General features: G+C 45.1%; 2 pseudogenes; one reads left to right on the top strand and one right to left on the bottom strand.

Moving 5' to 3' along the window:
- Positions 1-488: 488 nt before the first annotated feature.
- Positions 489-635, bottom strand: LOC141047501 (U2 spliceosomal RNA; annotated as a pseudogene).
- A 255-nt stretch (positions 636-890) lies between these two features.
- LOC141047502 (U2 spliceosomal RNA) lies at positions 891-1,071 on the top strand (annotated as a pseudogene).
- Positions 1,072-19,416: the final 18,345 nt, after the last annotated feature.

Below are 19,416 nucleotides of genomic sequence, written 5' to 3'. Positions count from 1 at the left end.
AATTTAAAAGTTGGCAGGCCACAAAAGGGTGACAATGTTTCAAAATAGCCATCAGTGAGTCAGGAATGTGTTGGAAATTAAATAACTTAACTACCCATGGGATATTTGAATTAAGGCGGGAAGTAATGAGGGCAAGGGGCTGCAGGCCTTGTAGCAGGTGGGTGTGCAGAAATGTATCTATCCAAAGCGAAACACATAACTGCAGCTTATCACACCTGTACCTACCAAGCAGCAAAGGCCGAGATAGATAAATATTTAAATTACAGATTGAATACAAGACAATGCCTTCCATATAGAGGTGAATAATACTTGACGTAGCAGAGTTGGTCAAGTTAAATCAAGCCAAAGGAATTTGAAACGTGCAATATGGACCAAGAAAAAACTAATGCAGAGCAACCAAAGTTGAAAAAAGCATTCAAATATTGCTTTGAAAAGACAACTTGTTTTGGTTTCAATTCAATTCAGTCTGTTTTTAGAAACCGGTTTAGAGAGAGCGCACCATCCCCGCAGATACTGCAATGAAGGGGCGATACATGGAGTGAATAGAGCAAGCTATTTTTCCATCTCCCTGCTCTAAAAATCCATTTAATATATGGGGACGTATCAGATATTAAACTGATAAGAACGAGAGTGGTTCGCCACCCACCCCCCCAACTGTATGCTGAGGCTCCCTGTGATAGAATGTATTCTATTCTTGGAACACTTTGAAGCGTCACAATGGGCCAATTAAAAAATTGGATCACGTGTCACAATGGGCCAATGGAACAATTGGATCACGTGTCACAATGGGCCAATGGAACAATTGCATCACGTGTCACAATGGGCAGCCCAGAGTATTTAACAGCTGCGTGGCAGAAGCCAGCTTCAGTCTGCTGAGGGAGCCTCAGCAGAAAGTTGAGAGGTGGTGGGGGGAACCACGCTCGTTCTTATCAGTTTAATATCTGATACGTCCCCTATCTGGGGACCATATATTAAATAGATTTTTAGAACAGGGAGATGGAAAAAAACTTGCTCTGTTCACTTCATGTATTGCCCCGTCATTGCAGTATCTTCAGGGTTGCAGTATCTTCAGAAAAAAGCAAAACAAGCTAAGCCACAGAAAACCAGAGTGGTTGGTAACTATGCAGATTGCAGATCCCTGATCTTACCACACAACTAGCAGTAGCCGTGGAGCGTGCCTACGATGAACCTAGATGCCTCGTCACGGCCGGAGGACTACATAAGCCTAAAGCAAGAAAAGGGAAAACTAACTGCCACAGAGCAGACCCCAAAGGAATAGATAGCCCCCACACATGTATTGACGGTGAAACAAGATGAAGGCACAAACACAGGCAGGAAAATAGGCTGCGCAAATGATGGGGCCCAAACAAACTAGACAGGAAAGGAAAGGGAAGACACTGTCTGCAACCTGCAAAAAACCGTACAAAAATAATGTCCAACACTTCTGATAGAAAATTAACCCTGAAGTCACTAGACTTCTCCCACTATATCAGCACTCTGAAATATTCTGAGACAGAGCAAAAAGAGACCGAACTAGTAAGGGACAAAAAGCCAATTGGCAAAATACAGATAAATAAGAGTGAAAATTCAGTTCAGCCCCCAGCCGGGGCTGGCAGACCACACAAAAAACTAAATAGACCAACAAAATCAAGTGTGAACATTAGCAGAAAAACTTAGCTTTAGATGACTGGAACAGAGCTGAAAACCAAGAGCTGACAAGCCAGAAGGAATCACCAGCAACTGAATAGGGCGTCAGCTGTCTTAAATCCAATCTGAGAATCCGGAGATCCAATCGTCATCCTCATTCTCAGGTGGCAGATCTCCACTGATCAAACCAGCTGCACCACCTCCTGTCACCACCAGAGGGAGTCCAGAAGGGGATCTCACAACTGGTGAACCAGAGAATGAACTCACAACAGTACCCCACCCTTGAGGAGGGGTCACCGAACCCTTATCCACGCCACCAGGCCGATCAGGATGGGCCTGGTGAAAAGCACGAACCAATCTATTGGCATGAATATCGGAGGCAGAGACCCAAGAATTATCCTCCTGACCATTACCCTTCCATTTGACCAAATACTGGAGTCTCCATCTAACCAAACGAGAATCCAGTATTTTCTCTACCTCATATTCCACATTGCCTTCGACCAACACAGGGCCAGGAGGTGCTGCCATAGGAACCACTGGCTCAACAAACCACTTCAACAGAGATTTGTGAAATACGTTATGGATCTTGAACGTAACTGGTAGAGCCAATCGAAACGAAACAGGATTAAGAATTTCCAAAATCTTATAAGGACCAATAAATCTTGGCTTAAATTTAGGAGATGAAACCTTCATAGGAATATTCTTAGACAACAACCAAACCATATCACCCACTTTAAACCGGGGACCAATGATCCTATGCCGGTTGGAAAATCGCTGGGCCTTTTCCTGAGAGAGTGACAACTTATCCACCACTTGGTCCCATATCTGCTGCATTCTTTTAACCACAGTGTCCACACCTGGGCAGGACGAAGATTCCACTTGCCCTGAAGAGAATCGAGGATGAAACCCAAAATTACAGAAAAAGGGTGACATCAAAGTGGCAGAACTAGCTCTATTGTTTTGTGCGAATTCGGCAAAGGGCAAAAATGAGACCCAATCATCCTCATCAGCAGATATAAAACATCTCAAATAAGACTCCAAGGTCTGGTTTGTTCTCTCAGTCTGTCCATTGGTCTGGGGATGAAACACGGAGGAGAAGGATAACTGAATTCCCAGATTGGAACAAAAGGCTTTCCAGAATCTGGAAACAAACTGGACTCCTCTGTCGGACACAATGTTCTCAGGAATCCCATGTAACCGAACCACCTGTTGCAAAAACAAGGGCACCAACTCAGCAGAAGATGGCAACTTTGGGAGTGGTACAAGATGGACCATCTTCGAAAATCTATCACAAATCACCCAGATAACAGTCATTCTCTGAGAGACAGGAAGATCAGAAATAAAATCCATTGAGATATGGGTCCATGGCCTCTTGGGCACCGGCAAGGGCATCAGCAACCCACTAGAACGAGAACAGGGTTTAGACCAAGAACAAGTCCCAGAGGACTGTACAAAATTCCTGACATCACGAGATAAGGCAGGTCACCAATAGGACCGACTCACCAAATCTCTGGTACCAAAAATACCTGGATGACCAGCCAATGCGGAGCAATGAATTTCAGACATCACTCTCTTTCTCCACTGGTCAGGAACATACAATTTTCCCATAGGGCAACACTCAGGTTTATCCTCCTGAAATTCCTCCAGGGCGTGTCTCAAATCGGGCGAAATGGCAGAAAGAACTACCCCCTCACCTAGGATGGTAGTAGGCTCGGTTACACTAAGAGAATCAGCAAAGAAACTCCTAGAAAGGGCGTCTGCCTTAACATTCTTAGTGCCCGGAAGATAAGAGACCACAAAATTAAAACGCGTGAAAAACAAGGCCCATCTAGCCTGTCTAGGATTCAAGCATTTGGCCGACTCCAGATAAATCAAATTCTTGTGATCGGTGAGGACCACAACTTGATGTCTAGCTCCCTCCAACCAATGTCTCCACTCCTCAAATGCCCACTTCATGGCCAACAATTCCCGATTCCCCACGTCATAGTTGCGTTCAGATGGGGAGAACTTTCGAGAAAAGAAGGCACAGGGATTCATCTTAGAAGTCACAGGGTCTTTTGGGGACAAAACAGCTCCTGCACCAATCTCAGAAGCATCTACCTCCACCTGAAATGGAAGTGAGACATCAGGTTGCCGTAAAACTGGAGCTGAAGTAAATCTCTGCTTAAGCTCCTGAAATGCTGAGATAGCCTCAGGGGACCAATTCAGCACATTAGCGTCCTTCTTGGTCAGATCAGTGAGTGGTTTGACAATACCAGAAAAATTACCTATAAATTTACGATAGAAATTAGCAAAACCCAAAAACTTCTGGAGGGTCTTCAAAGAAGTAGACTGAACCCAATCATAAATGGCCTGTACCTTGGCCGGGTCCATTTCAATAGTCGATGGAGATAAGATAAATCCGAAAAATGAAATCCTCTGTACACCAAAGAGGCGGGGCGTGTCCTGCTGGTGGATGGGGTGAGACGTCCATTGCAGAGCTCCTAGGGACTTCTGAAGAAGCGAAGATTTAAAGCGACTATCTGGAGGCATCCAGTACTGGAAAATCCTTCCTTGGACTTCAGGCGTCCCCTGGACCGTGGGGATATTTCCCTATATTCACCTATTTAACGGAATATAGAAGAATAGGAGTGCGGCCTGCAGTGAGGAAGCAGCGGTGAAGCCTGAGTCTCCGGTGATCCGGAGCAGATAACAAGTCACCCTGTTTTAATGAGGTCAGACTGACTGGAAGAGGCCTCCTCCTAGCCTACAAGATCCAGACTCCCTCCTTGAATAACTTGAGATCCTGCAAGTCGGGTTTTGCGACTTATCTAAGTTGTTTTAAGAGAAAATCATCGGCGGTGGGGGGAGCTAGGGGATCCGGCTCCTGAATGACAACCGCTGCTAAATCCAGAACCCGCTGTGAACTTCAGCTTGCTACGTGTACCTGCAGTTTGAGACTGCACAGGAGCCTGTTCCCCTGGATCTGGACTATCCCTCTGAACAATTCAAGACCGGGCACGCCGAGATCTGGTGAGTTTTCAGAAAGTTCTACACTAAAATCATCGGCGGTGTCAGGAGCTGGAGGAGCCGATTCTTTGTATCGGTTCATATACGACAACTGAGGCTGCTTCTTGGATCCGCTATGGATTTTTGGTTGTAACGGACATCTATGTTGGTAGATCACTTGGGAGCCTGTCCCTTTGGGTCTGAACAACCCATGGGAGAGATTTAAGACTGGGCACGCCGAGAACTGGTGAGTTTTTGGAATGTTATACATTAAAATCATCGGCGGTGTCAGGAGCTGGAGGAACCGGTTCTTTGTGCCGGCTCTTAAACGAAGGCAGTGGCTGTTTCTTGGATCCGCCATATTTCCTGGGCAACCACGGGCATCTGCAACTCTGGTTCCAACGGGAGCCTGCTTATCCGAATAAAGATCATCTCCCTGAACAATTCAAGACCAGGCACTTTGAGATCCTTTAAATATTCAAAAAGTTCTTTGCTAAAATCATCGGTGGGGTAGGAGCTGCAGGAGCTGATTAATAGCTGTGGCCGCCGCCCCCTAGATCCGCAGCTGAAGTTTGAAAACAGTGGACATCCCTGACTTTGGATCAGGTGAGTGCCTGTTTCATTGAACTTGGACCTTCCCTCCGAGTGTTTTGAGCTTGGGCACGCCAGGCTCCACCGATTTCTCGGAGAGTTCTTTATTAAAGCCATCGGTGGTGGGAGGTACTGAGAGAGCCGGTTCTTGACTGTCGGCGGCTGCTGTTTCGAGACCCGCCGTGAGTTTCTGCTGCAGCGACCACCTGTGGATTATTACTGTGGATCTGACCGGTTCCTCTGGGCTCTTTGGAGACAGGGGCGCCGGGTTTGATTACCTCTTGGTGAGAAACAGATTGAAATCGTTGGCGGTGGAGGCTCTTGTGGGAACTGGCTCTTGAGCCATAGCTACACCGGTTTCCTGGATACGCAATTTTTTTTATGCTTATTGTGGATATATGCTATTCTGAATTAGGAGGGATACCTTTCAAGAATTGGGGCCTTCTGCTATGGGGTTTGGGATTTGATACTCAGGAAAATCATTACAGTCCTTAGTTTTGGGGAATTGTTTTCCCTAAATGAGAAAACTTTCAGAGTCATTGCATTTATTGATACTATTTGTGACCTTGAGTCTTAGGTTGTGCCAGGGACTAAAGAGATTATTTTAGACTAATTTTATGTTGGATACTTCTCTTTTGGGTTGGGATATATAAAAGTACTATTTTCTCCCACATAGGTTAATCAATATTGTATTTGGCTCATATTTGTTTCTAAAAAGCTTTGGTCTATAGATTCATAGTCTTTGAACCATTTTATTTTAAAATTGAGGAGCTTCCAGGTAGAGTAAAACGATTTTGTTCGCTTATTTGGGAGTTTTTTTTTCAACACTGCTGTTTGATAATTTTAAAATGAGTCAAAGAAATACTAAACCGAAGCAACAAAGAGACAAATCTAGATCAAGGACAGACACTACTAAATTAGATGAGGCTCTACTTGTTAACCCCCCTTCTTCCCCGAAATCTCCTAGAATTTCAATTGATCAAAAAGGAGATGTGAATACGTTACTGCTACAAGAGCTTGATAGTATTCAGATAGAGATGGATATCTCAGCTGTCAGTAAACAAAAGGGGGTAATAAGGGAGGTAAATCCGTTTTATCTGAATCTGATGAGGAATTTTATGAAACTTCTCCTTCTGAAAGTCCTGATAAAAGCAGACCCAGGTTGGAAAAAAACAATCCACAGGAAGATGACTCTTAAAGAGCTAATTGTGGCCATGGATAAAAAATTAGAACTTACTCTTAGTAAGCATACTGAGCTTTTACAGACTAATTTAAAGGTGATGAATACCAGAATTGATAAAAACGAAAAAAAGATAGAGACTTTGGAAAAATCCTCAGTTTCTATGCAAAAGGAACAAACGAATACTCAAAGAGGTACAATTTTTGCGTAACAAGGTGGCTGACCTTGAGGATCGTAGCAGAAGGAATAATAAAATAAGGGGTATCTCGGAAAAAATAACTCAAAATAATCTACAAAATTATGTCAAAGAACTTTTGATAAAAATGTTACCCTCTATCCCGGATATGGAATTAATGATAGACAGGATCCATAGACTCCCCCCGCCCACAATCTGTACCATCTGAACTTCCTAGGGACACAATTTTGAGGTTCCATTTTTTCTCAACTAAAGAAAAGCTTCTAAACTATCTTAAAATTAATAAGCAGTTTCCTCAACCATTTGACCATATTAAAATATTTGCTGATCTCTCTAAAGAGACAATCCAATTAAGGAAAAACTTTAATGAGATCACTACACTTCTACAAAAAAAAGGGATATTATACAGGTGGGGTTTCCCAGTTAAACTCCTGATTAATCATGAGGGAAGAGTTGTTTCAATTCTTTCTGTCAAAGAGGGTATGTCCTTTATTGCAACGCTGAATAAAGAAGGGGGACCGCCTGGATGAATGCAAGGATGTATATTTTGTTATGTCTCCATATTTTAACATGCAGAGGCCCTGAGAGGCTTTCACAAACTTTCCCAGTTTAGGAAGAGTATCTGCAAGTTGCAGAGTCTTCCTCTTTATTTGTATTTTGTATTTTACATATTTTGTACTTTTGTATTGTTTGTATTGTTTATATTTATGGTTAAGATTTTATCGTTTAATGTGAGAGGGTTAAATAGCCCAGTCAAAAGGTATTATACATGGAGGGAGATTAGAAACAGTAAGGCGGATGTTATTTGCCTTCAAGAGGTTAAGTTGGCGAAGGTAGGGCATCCCAAGATCGAAAACAAAAACTTTCCGCATATTTTTAAATCTTTAAACGAGAAGAAAAAGGCAGGAGTACTTATTTTAATTAGAAACACAGTCGCATTTGAACTCATCAGCGAATACTCTGACTCTGCAGGAAGGTACTTAATTTTAATTTGCTTGATTGATAATCATCTTACTACAATAGTAAATATTTACGCGCCCAGTGATGGGCAAATGCGTTTTTTTATCGATCTAGACAAAAAAATTGAAGAGATTAAAAAAGGCACCACTGTTCTAATTGGAGATTTTAATATTGTCCCAAATGGCTTAATTGATTCAACATCTCCCACTAGGTCTTCATTTCCGGAGCTTAAACAATGGCTTAGTAATCACGAATATCTTGATGTCTTTAGATGTTTGAACACATCTTCTAGAGAATACACCCATTTTTCTGAAGCACATAAGACCTTTTCCAGGATCGACCTTTTTTTGACAGATTCTCTCTCAATTTCAAAGTTTAAAAAGATAGAGATTCTACCCAGATCTTTCTCAGACCATTCCCCGATTGTTGCCGAGGTAATTTTGGGAAGTTGGACTAAACCATGCTTTTTATGGAAGTGTGATTCTGTGCTTTTTTTTAATCCAAACTCAAAAAAAGAAATTGAAATAGCTCTAAAAAATTATTTTGCAGAAAATGACATTAACAATATGAGTCCTTTTACGATTTGGAACGCTCATAAAGCGGTAATTAGAGGGGTCATGATCTATTTGACTTCTTCCAAGAAAAAGCAAAATAGGGAAAAAATTTACAAATTACAATTGGATCTTAAAAATAAAGAAAAAAATTTGCAGAAATCATCTTTACCCCCACCTAATATCCATTCAGAAATTCTTCAATTAAGATTGGAATTAAGGTCAGCTTTATTCAACGAATATGATAAGTTTGCTAAGTCCATGAAATCTAATTATTACTCGTCATTCAATAAGCCAACAAAACTTATGGCCCAAAAATTTAGAGCAATGAGAATTAAAAGTAAAATTAATAAAATAAAACACAATGGATCTCTCTTAGAACACCCTAAAAAAATTGTTGATGCTTTTGCAACTTATTATTCCTCGATTTATAACCTTAAATTTAACACAGATATTCCACAACCTGATAGTATGGAGATAGATAATTTCCTTTCCCCTTTGGATCTACCAAAAATTAGCCAGCAGCAATTGACTAGTCTTGAAGCTCCATTTTCAGCGTTTGAGGTTATGGAAGCCATCAAGTCACTTAAAAAGAAAAAAATCACCTGGCCCTGATGGTTACTCCAACGAGTACTACCAAGCCTTTACCTCTATTTTATCTCCATATTTATCACTAATGTTTAACGAAGCGATTCGGGTTGGTGAATTTCCACCCGAGATGCTACGAGCCAACATAACTGTAATACCTAATCCTAAAGGAGATTTAGAGTTGGTAAAAAACTACAGGCCTATTTCCTTAATAAACACGGATGTAAAAATCTTTTCAAAAATTATAGCAAGTAGGTTAAAGAAAATTCTCCCCGATACAATTCACAAAGACCAACTTGGCTTTATTGAAGGACGTCAGACTAGTGATGGCACAAGGAGAACTTTTAATATTATAAATTTTATCAAAAAAAAGAAGATACCCTCTCTCCTCCTAGCTCTCGATGCCGAAAAGGCGTTCGATAGAGTCAATTGGGATTTCTTAGTGGCCACTTTAAGAAAATTCGGTTTTAATGATAATGTAATAAAAATGATTATGGCATTGTATACCTCTCCATCTGCAACGGTTTATGCTAATAACCATATTTCTAAACAGATTTTAATCACTAATGGGACTAGAGAAGGGGTGTCCTCTGTCTCCCCTTTTATTTGCTTTGGTAATGGAACCGCTTGCAGAGGCTATTAGTATAAAAAAAAAGAGGTACAGGGGATTCAAATAGGTGATAATCAGCTTAAAATAGGCCTTTTTGCAGATGACGTAATTCTCAGTTTGTCGGATCCATTGAATTCTATAAAAGCTGTTCTGCCAATTTTTGAAAGCTTTTCTAGAGCTTCTTACTATAAAATAAATGAGGCTAAATCCAAAATTTTAGATTTTTTTTAAATGACTCAACTGTTTTGGGTATTAAAGGTATTTCCCAGTTTGAATGGGAAAAAGAGGCCATCTTGTATTTGGGCGTTTCAATTACTAGGGACTTTCGAAAGACGGTGGAGCTTAATATGCAAAATATAACTAAAATTACACAAAACAAGTTAAATAGTTATTCAAAACATGAGATTTCCTGGTTAGGAAGAATCGTTCTATTCAAATTATTTCCTTTACCGAAACTCCTTTATATTTTTAGAGCAATCCCACTTTTCATTCCTTTGAAATATTTGAGAAAGCTACAAACTATTATTAACAAATTTATCTGGAATGGAAAAAGAGCCAGGGTGGCTTCTCATATATTGATGAGAAGTAAACAGGACGGCGGATTAGCTCTTCCCAACTTAGTTAACTACTATTATTCTAGTTTGATTAAACAATCCCTTTTTTGGATTAATACACATAATATCCCAGCATGGGTAGAAATTGAGAGATTTCAAGTAAAAAATATTCCGATGCTAAGGTCGATCTTGGATTGTCTCACGTCTTCAACTCCAATGCAATACGATTCCCCAACAATCTCAGCTACTTTGGGGGCATGGAAACAATTGGCTAAGCCTCAAATTCACAAAAATAAAAATCAGAGATATGAGCAGCTCAAGGATGTTTCTTTGAGTTTTTTTTTGGATTACTAATTAACAAAGAACTACCGACTTCTTGGAAAAAATCCAATATTAAAATAGTAGGTGATCTACATAATGGTAAAAAATTTAAAAACAACAAAACTCTAGTCTCTCAATTTGGATTTTCTCCTCCAGATTTAACTCTTGTATCTTTACTGAAGAAACAGATCTTGAAATTCTTGAGAAAGAAATCATACATTACTGAGGCTACTAGCAGATTATTATGTAACTATGAGAATAAACTTTATTGGAAAATGAGTAATATTTGCGAGCTTTTAAATAACTCTGAAATCACAGAGAAAACATTGTTCATGTTAAATTGGGAGAAAGATTTAAATATACAGATCCCTCTGGAACAGTGGAAACAAGCCTTTCAACTCACGTATTCATCAAACATATGTGCTTCCTTGCATGAGTCATTTTACAAATTAGCTTCTAGGTGGTATTTTACCCCTATGAAACTAGCTAGAATCTTTCCAGGTAGGTCTCCTGACTGCTGGAAGGAATGTGGTTTTCCAGGTACCCTGCTACATGTATTTTGGGAATGCCCTAAGATTAAAGCATTGTGGTTAGAAATAATCAAAATAGTTGAAACATTGACCAAACAAAAAATTTCTATATCTCCACAAATGGCATTATTATCTATAGATATTGATGTACTCCATCCTTCTCACATTCATACGGTTATCCATTTATTTTTGATAACTAAAAATGCCATTGCGTCTTTGTGGAATGAAAATGCAATTCCTAAGGTGAGCGACATTTTGGACAAAATGTCGCTGCATTACTCGTATGAGAAAAGTCATGCTTTGGCGAACAACTATTTTGTAAAATTTGACAAAAGATGGAGATCTTGGGCGGATTTTGCCTCTGGTAGAAATATGTCTTGAATAGTGTTGTGCATTCTGATACCGCAAGTATCGGGTATCGGCCGATATTAGCTCTATCGGAATTCCGATACTTAGTTCCGATACTTTTTTCATATCGAATACCGGAATCGGAAGTTCCCATAATGCTAGGAGCCCGCTCGATTTGATTCAGCCAATGGGGATCCTCAGAAGTGTGGGCACATCCTGTTAGGCATGTAGGCATGTTAACTACTGGCATGGCTGTGATTGGCTGCTGAAATGATGTCATGATGCACTATAAAAAGCGCTGAAGCCGCCATTTCTGGTCACTCTGCTGTGAATTCAGTTAGGGACAGGCTGCTGTTGAAGACTGTGAGGGACAGTTAGAAATAGCGATTCCACAAAACATATAGTGCTTAACCCAGGCTACATAAACCACCACTGTAGCTTGCTTTTCCCTAGCAGCGCTGTTTTCACAGCTGTCTGCAAGGGCTGTGTGAGTGCAGACCCACGCTGTGTAGTGTGTCCTGCAGGCACGTCTGCTTGTAGGCCGCCCAGCGTGTGTCTCTGCCTCATACACATTTTTCTTTTATTGCTGCTTTTTTTTTCTCCTGTATAATGTGCTTCCATACGTATCCATATACGTTGGTTGCAAACACTAAAGGAGTGGACAGCGGAGCCTTTCAGCAGCCTTTCAGTGCTATAGCCCATTTCTCTGCACTGTTTTTGGCTGTCTGATAGGTCTCTCTGTGTGTGAGTGCAGCTCACGTTGCAGTGTGTTCTACAGCCACCGCTAGCTGTAGTCCGCTCAGCGTGCGTCACTGCCTCATACATAGTCCTTTTTTTGCAGCTAATTTAGCCAGATTTTTGCTCCTATATTAGTGTGCTTCCAACCGCATCCATTGTCATTGGTTGGTTGCAAACACTATATAGGATTAGATAGAGGAGCCTTTTTGCTGGCTTGTGCCCTTCAGGGCCAGCCAGGCTAGTATCACCCTATTTTTTGGAGCCTCATCAATTGCATTGTAGGTTAGCTTCCTGCATTGTAATCGCTCCAAAAAGTTTGTGATACTATAGCTTTCAAACTTTGGTCACATCCTTTCCTTCCCCCCCCCCAAAAAAAAAGAAATAAAGTTCACCAAACACTCCACTTTACAGTTGTCTAGGCCACATTAGATCATATTAAAGTGTAGTACACACACTCTTAGCCAAATTAGTGTTTCTTATACTGGTTAGCAGGTGTTCAGGAATAAGAACACTAAGCCACCCCTTTTTTACTTTTCTGCCTATCTTTATCAGTCTACCAAGATGAAGAAGGCAGGGAGTAAGGCACGTGGTCGTGGCCGTGGAGTTTCAGCAGGGAGAGGACGGGGGGATTCAGCAGAGAGAGGACGTGGGGATTCGGTGTCTGCTGCGGCCACCAGTGACCCGGCATCCCCCACTTTTACGAGGCAACAGTCCTTCATGCGCAGCTTTGTAGGACCTCGCCGTACCCCACTGCTGCGTGACGAACAACTTGAAGCCGTTGTCGGATGGATGGCAGCTAACGCATCCACTTCAATGACTTCCGCATCCTCCCAAGGCCAGAGCACTGAAGAGCAACCATCTGTCTCTTCACCACCTGCCAAATTGCCCAGGCAGTCTGAGAGCCCTGGACAGGAGCCATCTCAATCTTTACTTCTGCTCTCAGAATCTGTTGACTTGGAAAGAGGTGGCCAGCCAAGCAGCATTCTAGAGTGTCAAGAAGAGGGAGTATGCAGTGATGCGCAACTGCTTTGTCCCTCTGAATCTGAAGAGGCGGGTGGGCCAGTGCCTATTGTCAGCACACCTCAGTGCTCATCTGATGATGATGAGACTCAGTTGCCAATTTCTGGTGCGTACGGTGCTGGCGAGACAACCCAGGACCAGCCGGTGCTTGAAGAGGGGAGTGGAGATGATGAGGTCCTTGACCCATCATGGCGTCAGCCACAGGAAGGTGGTGGGAGCAGCTCTGAGGAAGAGATTCCCCGAACGGCCAAAAGAGGAGGGAGAGGGCGGGGGCAGACTTGGTTGCCTGTAGCCTCCACTTTGGCACCCGTGAGGAGCAATCCTCTTCCAAAACACAAAACGGGCGCTCCCAGGACTTGCAGTGCGTGGTCTTTTTTTGACACAGTTGCAGATGACATTTGCTTTGTCAAATGCAAGCTGTGTCATCAGAAAGTGAAACGAGGGAAAAATGTGACCAACCTCAATACCACAAATATGTGGAAACATGTGCGTACCAAGCACGAGGTGGAGTTACACAGACACACTGAAGATGTAGGCCAACCTTCAGCAGCACCTACCACCTCTTCAGCTCGTGTTGGGGCCTCTTCCTCCAGCTCACACACAGCTGGTTCGGCTTCCTCACTGGAACGCCATGGAAGAACCACTGCCACTATTGTCCAGAGACCCAGTGAAGTTCCACCCACTGAACCACGTTCGCAGTCATCAGCACACTCCCAGGCCACTCACCAGCAATCGGTAGCACAGGCATGGGAGAAAAAGCGGCCATACTCGGCAAACCATCCCCGAGCACTGGCTCTGAATGCCGGCATTGCCAAACTACTGACCCTTGAGATGCTGTCATTCAGGCTGATGGAGACTGACACCTTCCGGAACTTTATGTCATTGGCAGTTCCACAATACAATGTGCCCAGCCGCTTTTATTTCAGCAGGCAAGCTGTCCCTGCCCTGCAAAAGCATGTGGAGGGAAAAATTAAAAATGAGCTACTAAATGCCGTCAGTATAAAGGTCCACCTGACCACCGATGCGTGGACCAGTAGCCATGGACAGGGACGATACCTTTCCCTCACTGCCCATTGGGTCAATGTTGTGGAGCCAGATACAGATCTGGAGAGTGGCTCTGTACGTATTCTGCCAACTCCAAGGATTGCAGGAATGCAGTCTGTACATATTGAGTCCTCCTCCTACTCTAGTTCCTCGGAATCAGCACTGCGTGAGCCTGTTAGGCCAGATATGAGCACAGGTGTGGCCAAACGTCAACAGGCCGTCCTTAAATTAATTTCTTTGGGGAATCGGAGCCACACAGCACAGGAGCTCTGGAATGCCATCAAGCAGGAGAGCGATGTGTGGTTTGTGCCAGCGAATCTCCAGCCAGGTTTGGTAGTGAGTGACAATGGCCGAAATCTAGTGGCAGCTCTGGGCCTAGGCAACCTCACTCACATACCATGTCTGGCACACGTGCTCAATTTGGTCGTGCAGAGCTTTCTGAGGGACTATCCGGATCTTGATGCACTGCTGCACAAGGTTCGCCTAGAGTGTGCTCACTTGCGGCGTTCCAGCATGGCAAGATCGCGCATTGCATCTCTGCAACGCCGATTCCGCCTGCCAGAACATCGCATCATATGTGACCTCCCCACCAGGTGGAATTCAATGTTACATATGTTGGAGCGGTTGTGTGAGCAGCAGGCAGCAGTAATGGAGTACCAGCTGCATCAGGCGCAAACAAGTCGCACTGTGCGCTGGACACACTTCACCACCACTGAGTGGGCCACTATGAGGGACATCTGCTAAGTTTTGCGTGCCTTCGATGACTCCACGCGGATGGCCAGTGCAGATGATGCACTAATCAGCATGACTGTCCCCCTCATCTGTCTGCTTCAAAAAACCTTACAAGCACTAAGTGAGGAGGTTTTTGAAAAGGTCGAGGATGAGCAGTCAGAAATGCCATCTGCTTCTGGCAAGTCTGCGCAACGTGCTTCCACACAAAGGCCCAGGCAGGGGACACTTAGTGAGGAGGATGACGAGGAGTCAATGGAGGAGGAGGAACACATCTCTCCAGAGGAGGGAGGTACACAAGGCTCTAGTAGTCAGTGTGTACAGCGAGGGTGGGGTGATGCTGAGCAGGCAGAGATGCTGCCTCAAGCTGGGGACAGCGTTTCCGGTCCAGTTGGCAGTCTGCAGCACATGGTTGATTTCATGCTGCAGTGCTTGTTAAATGACCGCCGCATCGCCAACATTCTCCACACGGCTGATTATTGGGTGTACACCCTCCTAGATCCTCGCTACTGGGACAACTTACAAAGCCTCATACCACAGTTGAACCGGGAGCGAAAAATGCGGGAGTACCAAGAAACACTTGTGCAGGCCATCATGTTCTCCATTCCCCCCACAAGTGTTGCTGGTAGTGCTTTTCAAAGCAGCCATGTGGGTAGAGGCAGTGGAGGAAGCTCTGCACAAAGAGGTAGCAGAGGCAGTGCCGCAGGACAAGGCAAGGCCAGTATGGCCCAAATGTGGAAAAGTTTTGTGGGACCGCCACAAACGGCTACACCATCACAGACGGCTCCAGTCAGCAGGAGGCAACGTTTCCGTCAGATGGTGACAGACTACTTGTCGTGCCCTGTTAGTGTTCTCCCAGACGGCTCTTCCCCGTTCAAGTATTGGGTCTCTAAGCTGGATACATGGCCAGAGCTTAGCCAGTATGCATTGGAGGTGCTGGCTTGCCCTGCTGCAAGTGTATTATCGGAACGTGTCTTTAGTGCTGCAGGTGGCGTGATAACAGACCGTCGCACGCGACTATCCGCCGATAATGTTGACCGGCTTACTTTTGTGAAAATTAACAAGGCCTGGATCTCACCTGAATTTGCCAGTCCTCTTCCAGAATAAATAATTGGCTGGCAACAGGATCCAGGTCTCCTGTTGTGTTCATGTTTCTATGACCTGAACTTTATTTCCTGGGCTACAGCAACGCCCGTTGTTGCTCAGAAGTGCTGTCCACACAGACAAAACACTCGCTCATGTGTAAGTGGGGTTCGGTAACGTCAGCTGATCCCCTGCTGTGTGTATGGCAAAGTGTCCTGCTCCCTCCACAGTCAAACAACCTCAGATTTACACCTGGCTCCTAGTAGGCCTCGGCCTGCACCCTGATTGTCCCTGGGCTCCAACAACGCCAGTTGGTGCTCGGAAGTGCTGTCCACACAGAAAAACACACTCGTTCATGTGAAATTGGGGTTCGGTAACGTCAGCTGATCCCCTGCTGTGTGGAGGGCAAACTGCTGCTGCCTCCAAATTGTAACTACTTCAGATTTAAACATTCTCTGATTTGGCCTCTGTCTCCACTCTGTCTCTAGTATTTCCCCTGACCTCCAACACCGCCAGTTCCTGCTCACAGTTGCCGTCCACGCATTCCACACGTGTTCCTGTGTTACTGGGGTTCTGTAACGTCAGCAGATCCCCCAATATGTGTCCGCCACTGTCTCCTGCGCTGTCCACCTTCCCACTGCAAGCGGTGGGAATGTGGACAGAGCAGGAGACAGTGGCAGACACACATCAGGGGATCTGCTGACATTACAGAACCCCAGTAACCCAGGAACACGTGTGGATTGGGCAGACGGCTGCTGTACGCATAAACTGGCGGTGTTGGTGGTCACGTGAAATCCTGGAAACAGAGTGGAGACAGATGCCTAATTGGAGCACGTTGACAGTCTGTTGTAGCCTACAAACAATCAAAAACTGCCACCAAGTAGGCCTCGGCCTGCACCCTGGTTCTCCCTGGGCTCCAACAACGCTAGTTGGTGCTCGGAAGTGCTGTCCACACAGAAAAAAACACTTGTTCATGTGAAAGTGGGGGTCGGTAACGTCGGCTGATCCCCTGCTGTGTGGAGGGCAAAGTGTCCTGCTCCCTCCAAAGTCAAAATACCTCAGCTTTACACCTGGCTCCTAGTAGGCTTCGGCCTGCACCATGATTGTCCCTGGGTTCCAACAACGCTAGTTGGTGCTCAGAAGTGCTGTCCACACAAAAAAAAACACTTGTTCATGTGAAAGTGGGGGTCAGTAACGTCAGCTGATCCCCTGCTGTGTGGAGGGCAAACTGCTGCTGCCTCCAAATTCAAACAACGTCTGATCTTAAACTGCCTCCAAGTAGGCCTCAGCCTACAAAATGACTATCCCTGGGCTCCAACATCATCAGTTGTTGCTCGGAAGTGCTGTCCACACAGAAAAAAACACTAGTTCATGTGAAAGTGGGGGTCGGTAACGTTGGCTGATCCCCTGCTGTGTGTATGGCAAAGTGTCCTGCTCCCTCCAAAGTCAAAATACCTCAGCTTTACACCTGGCTCCTAGTAGGCCTCGGCCTGCACCATGATTGTCCCTGGGCTCCAACAATGCTAGTTGGTGCTCGGAAGTGCTGTCCACACAGAAAAACACACTCGTTCATGTGAAAGTGGGGTTCGGTAACGTCAGCTGATCCCCTGCTGTGTGGAGGGCAAACTGCTGCTGCCTCCAAATTCAAAATACCACAGCTTTACACCTGGCTCCTAGTAGGCCTCGGCCTACACCATTATTCTCCCTGGGCTCCAACAACGCTAGTTGGTGCTCGGAAGTGCTGTCCACACAGAAAAACACACTTGCTCATGTGAAAGTGGGGGTCGGTAACGTCGGCTGATCCCCTGCTGTGTGGAGGGCAAAGTGTCCTGCTCCCTCCAAAGTCAAAATACCACAGCTTTACACCTGGCTCCTAGTAGGCCTCGGCCTGCACCCTGATTATCCCTGGGTTCCAACAACGCTAGTTGGTGCTCGGAAGTGCTGTCCACACAGAAAAACACACTCGTTCATGTGAAAGTGGGGTTCGGTAACGTCAGCTGATCCCCTGCTGTGTGGAGGGCAAACTGCTGCTGCCTCCAAATTGTAACTACTTCAGATTTAAACATTCTCTGATTTTGGCCTCTGTCTCCACTCTGTCTCTAGTATTTCCCCTGACCTCCAACACCGCCAGTTCCAGCTCACAGTTGCCGTCCACGCATTCCACACTTGTTCCTGTGTTCCTGGTGTTCTGTAACGTGAGCTGATCCCCCAATGTGTGTCCGGCACTGTCTCATGCGCTGTCCACCTTCACACTGCAAGTGGTGGGAATGTGGACAGAGCAGGAGACATTGGCAGACAAACATCAGGGGATCTGCTGACATTACAGAACACCAGTAACACTGGAACACGTGTGGATTGGGCAGATGGCTACTGTATGCATAAACTGGCGGTGTTGGTGGTCACGTGAAATCCTGGAAACAGAATGGAGACAGATGCCTAACTGGAGCACGTTGACAGTCTGTTGTAGCCTACAAACAATCTAAAACTACCACCAAGTAGGCCTCGGCCTACACCATGATTGTCCCTGGGCTCCAACAACGCCAGTTGGTGCTCGGCAGTGTCTTTGGCACGGGTACTCCCTGTTGCCCAGCCTGTTTTCAGCACGCCTGCTGTTTCCGGATAGTGTCAAGGTCACTATGCCACCCATCCGTTATCCTGTCGTCTTGCGGTCGGGTTAGCCGACTCTACGGTGCCTGCAGTTTAGGTGACTCCTATGTGGGCTGCGGGAACTGGCACTGAAGGCTGGATCCGTAGTGCCAATGGGACATGGACCCCCTGTAGGACTGTGGGTTTCGGTAACTGCGGCCGGCTTGCGGCCTGGCTACTTTGCTTTGAATGGGTACCTTCTGCTACCCACCCGGGTTCCAGCACTGTCTGCTGGTTCTCGCCAGAGCCTTTGGCCTAGGTGCCTCCATCTCGGTATCCGAAGTCCAGCACCGTCAGCTGGTCCTTGGTAGTGCTTTTTAGCACAGGTACCTTCTGCCTAGTAACCGTGGTCCAGCACCGTCAGTTGGTCCTCGGTAGTGCCATTGGCTCTTGTTCCTTCTGCTACCCATCCGGGTGCCAGCACCGTCTGCTGGTTCTCGCCACAGCCTTTGGCCTAGGTGCCTCCATCTCGGTATCCGAGGTCCAGCACCGTCAGCTGGTCCTTGGTAGTGCTTTTTAGCACAGGTACCTTCTGCTTAGTAACCGTGGTCCAGCACCGTCAGTTGGTCCTCGGTAGTGCCATTGGCTCTTGTTCCTTCTGCTAGCCATCCGGGTGCCAGCACTGTCTGCTGGTTCTCGCCAGTTTCTCAGCCTTCTTGTACCTTCTGCTACATTTCCAAGATCAAGCTTTTTGAAATTGTCTTTGGTAATCCTTATTGATCTCCATGACGACGACCCTGATGACGACGACCCTGAAGACCACACCAAAGAAGACCAGAAATATGACCCTAAATAATAAGACCAAGAGGACAAAGAACATGAAGACAACCACCAAGATACAGAACAAAAGACAGAAGAACAAGAAGCAGAAGAAGCAAAAGCAGAAGAACAGAAAGCAGAAGAACATTAAGCATAAGACTAAAAATCAGCATAGAAGAAATCAAAATTATAAGCAGAAGAAGACTAAGCAGTAAATGGGGGTGAGTCCGTTCCTCCTCGTGGTGCCCCTGGAAAATGCCTGCTGCTGCAGGCCAAACTGAACGCGGACAAATCCTGTTGTAAATCTTTAGTGACAGGCAGAACGTAAGGTGT

This window comes from Dendrobates tinctorius, unplaced genomic scaffold (genome assembly GCF_039654945.1).
Source record: "Dendrobates tinctorius isolate UK_male_01 unplaced genomic scaffold, ASM3965494v1 ptg000127l, whole genome shotgun sequence".
In the NCBI taxonomy this organism is placed as follows: Eukaryota; Metazoa; Chordata; class Amphibia; order Anura; family Dendrobatidae; genus Dendrobates; species Dendrobates tinctorius.
The sequence above is the reverse complement of the archived record's forward strand: the minus strand, read 5'-3'. Positions and strand labels throughout refer to the sequence as shown.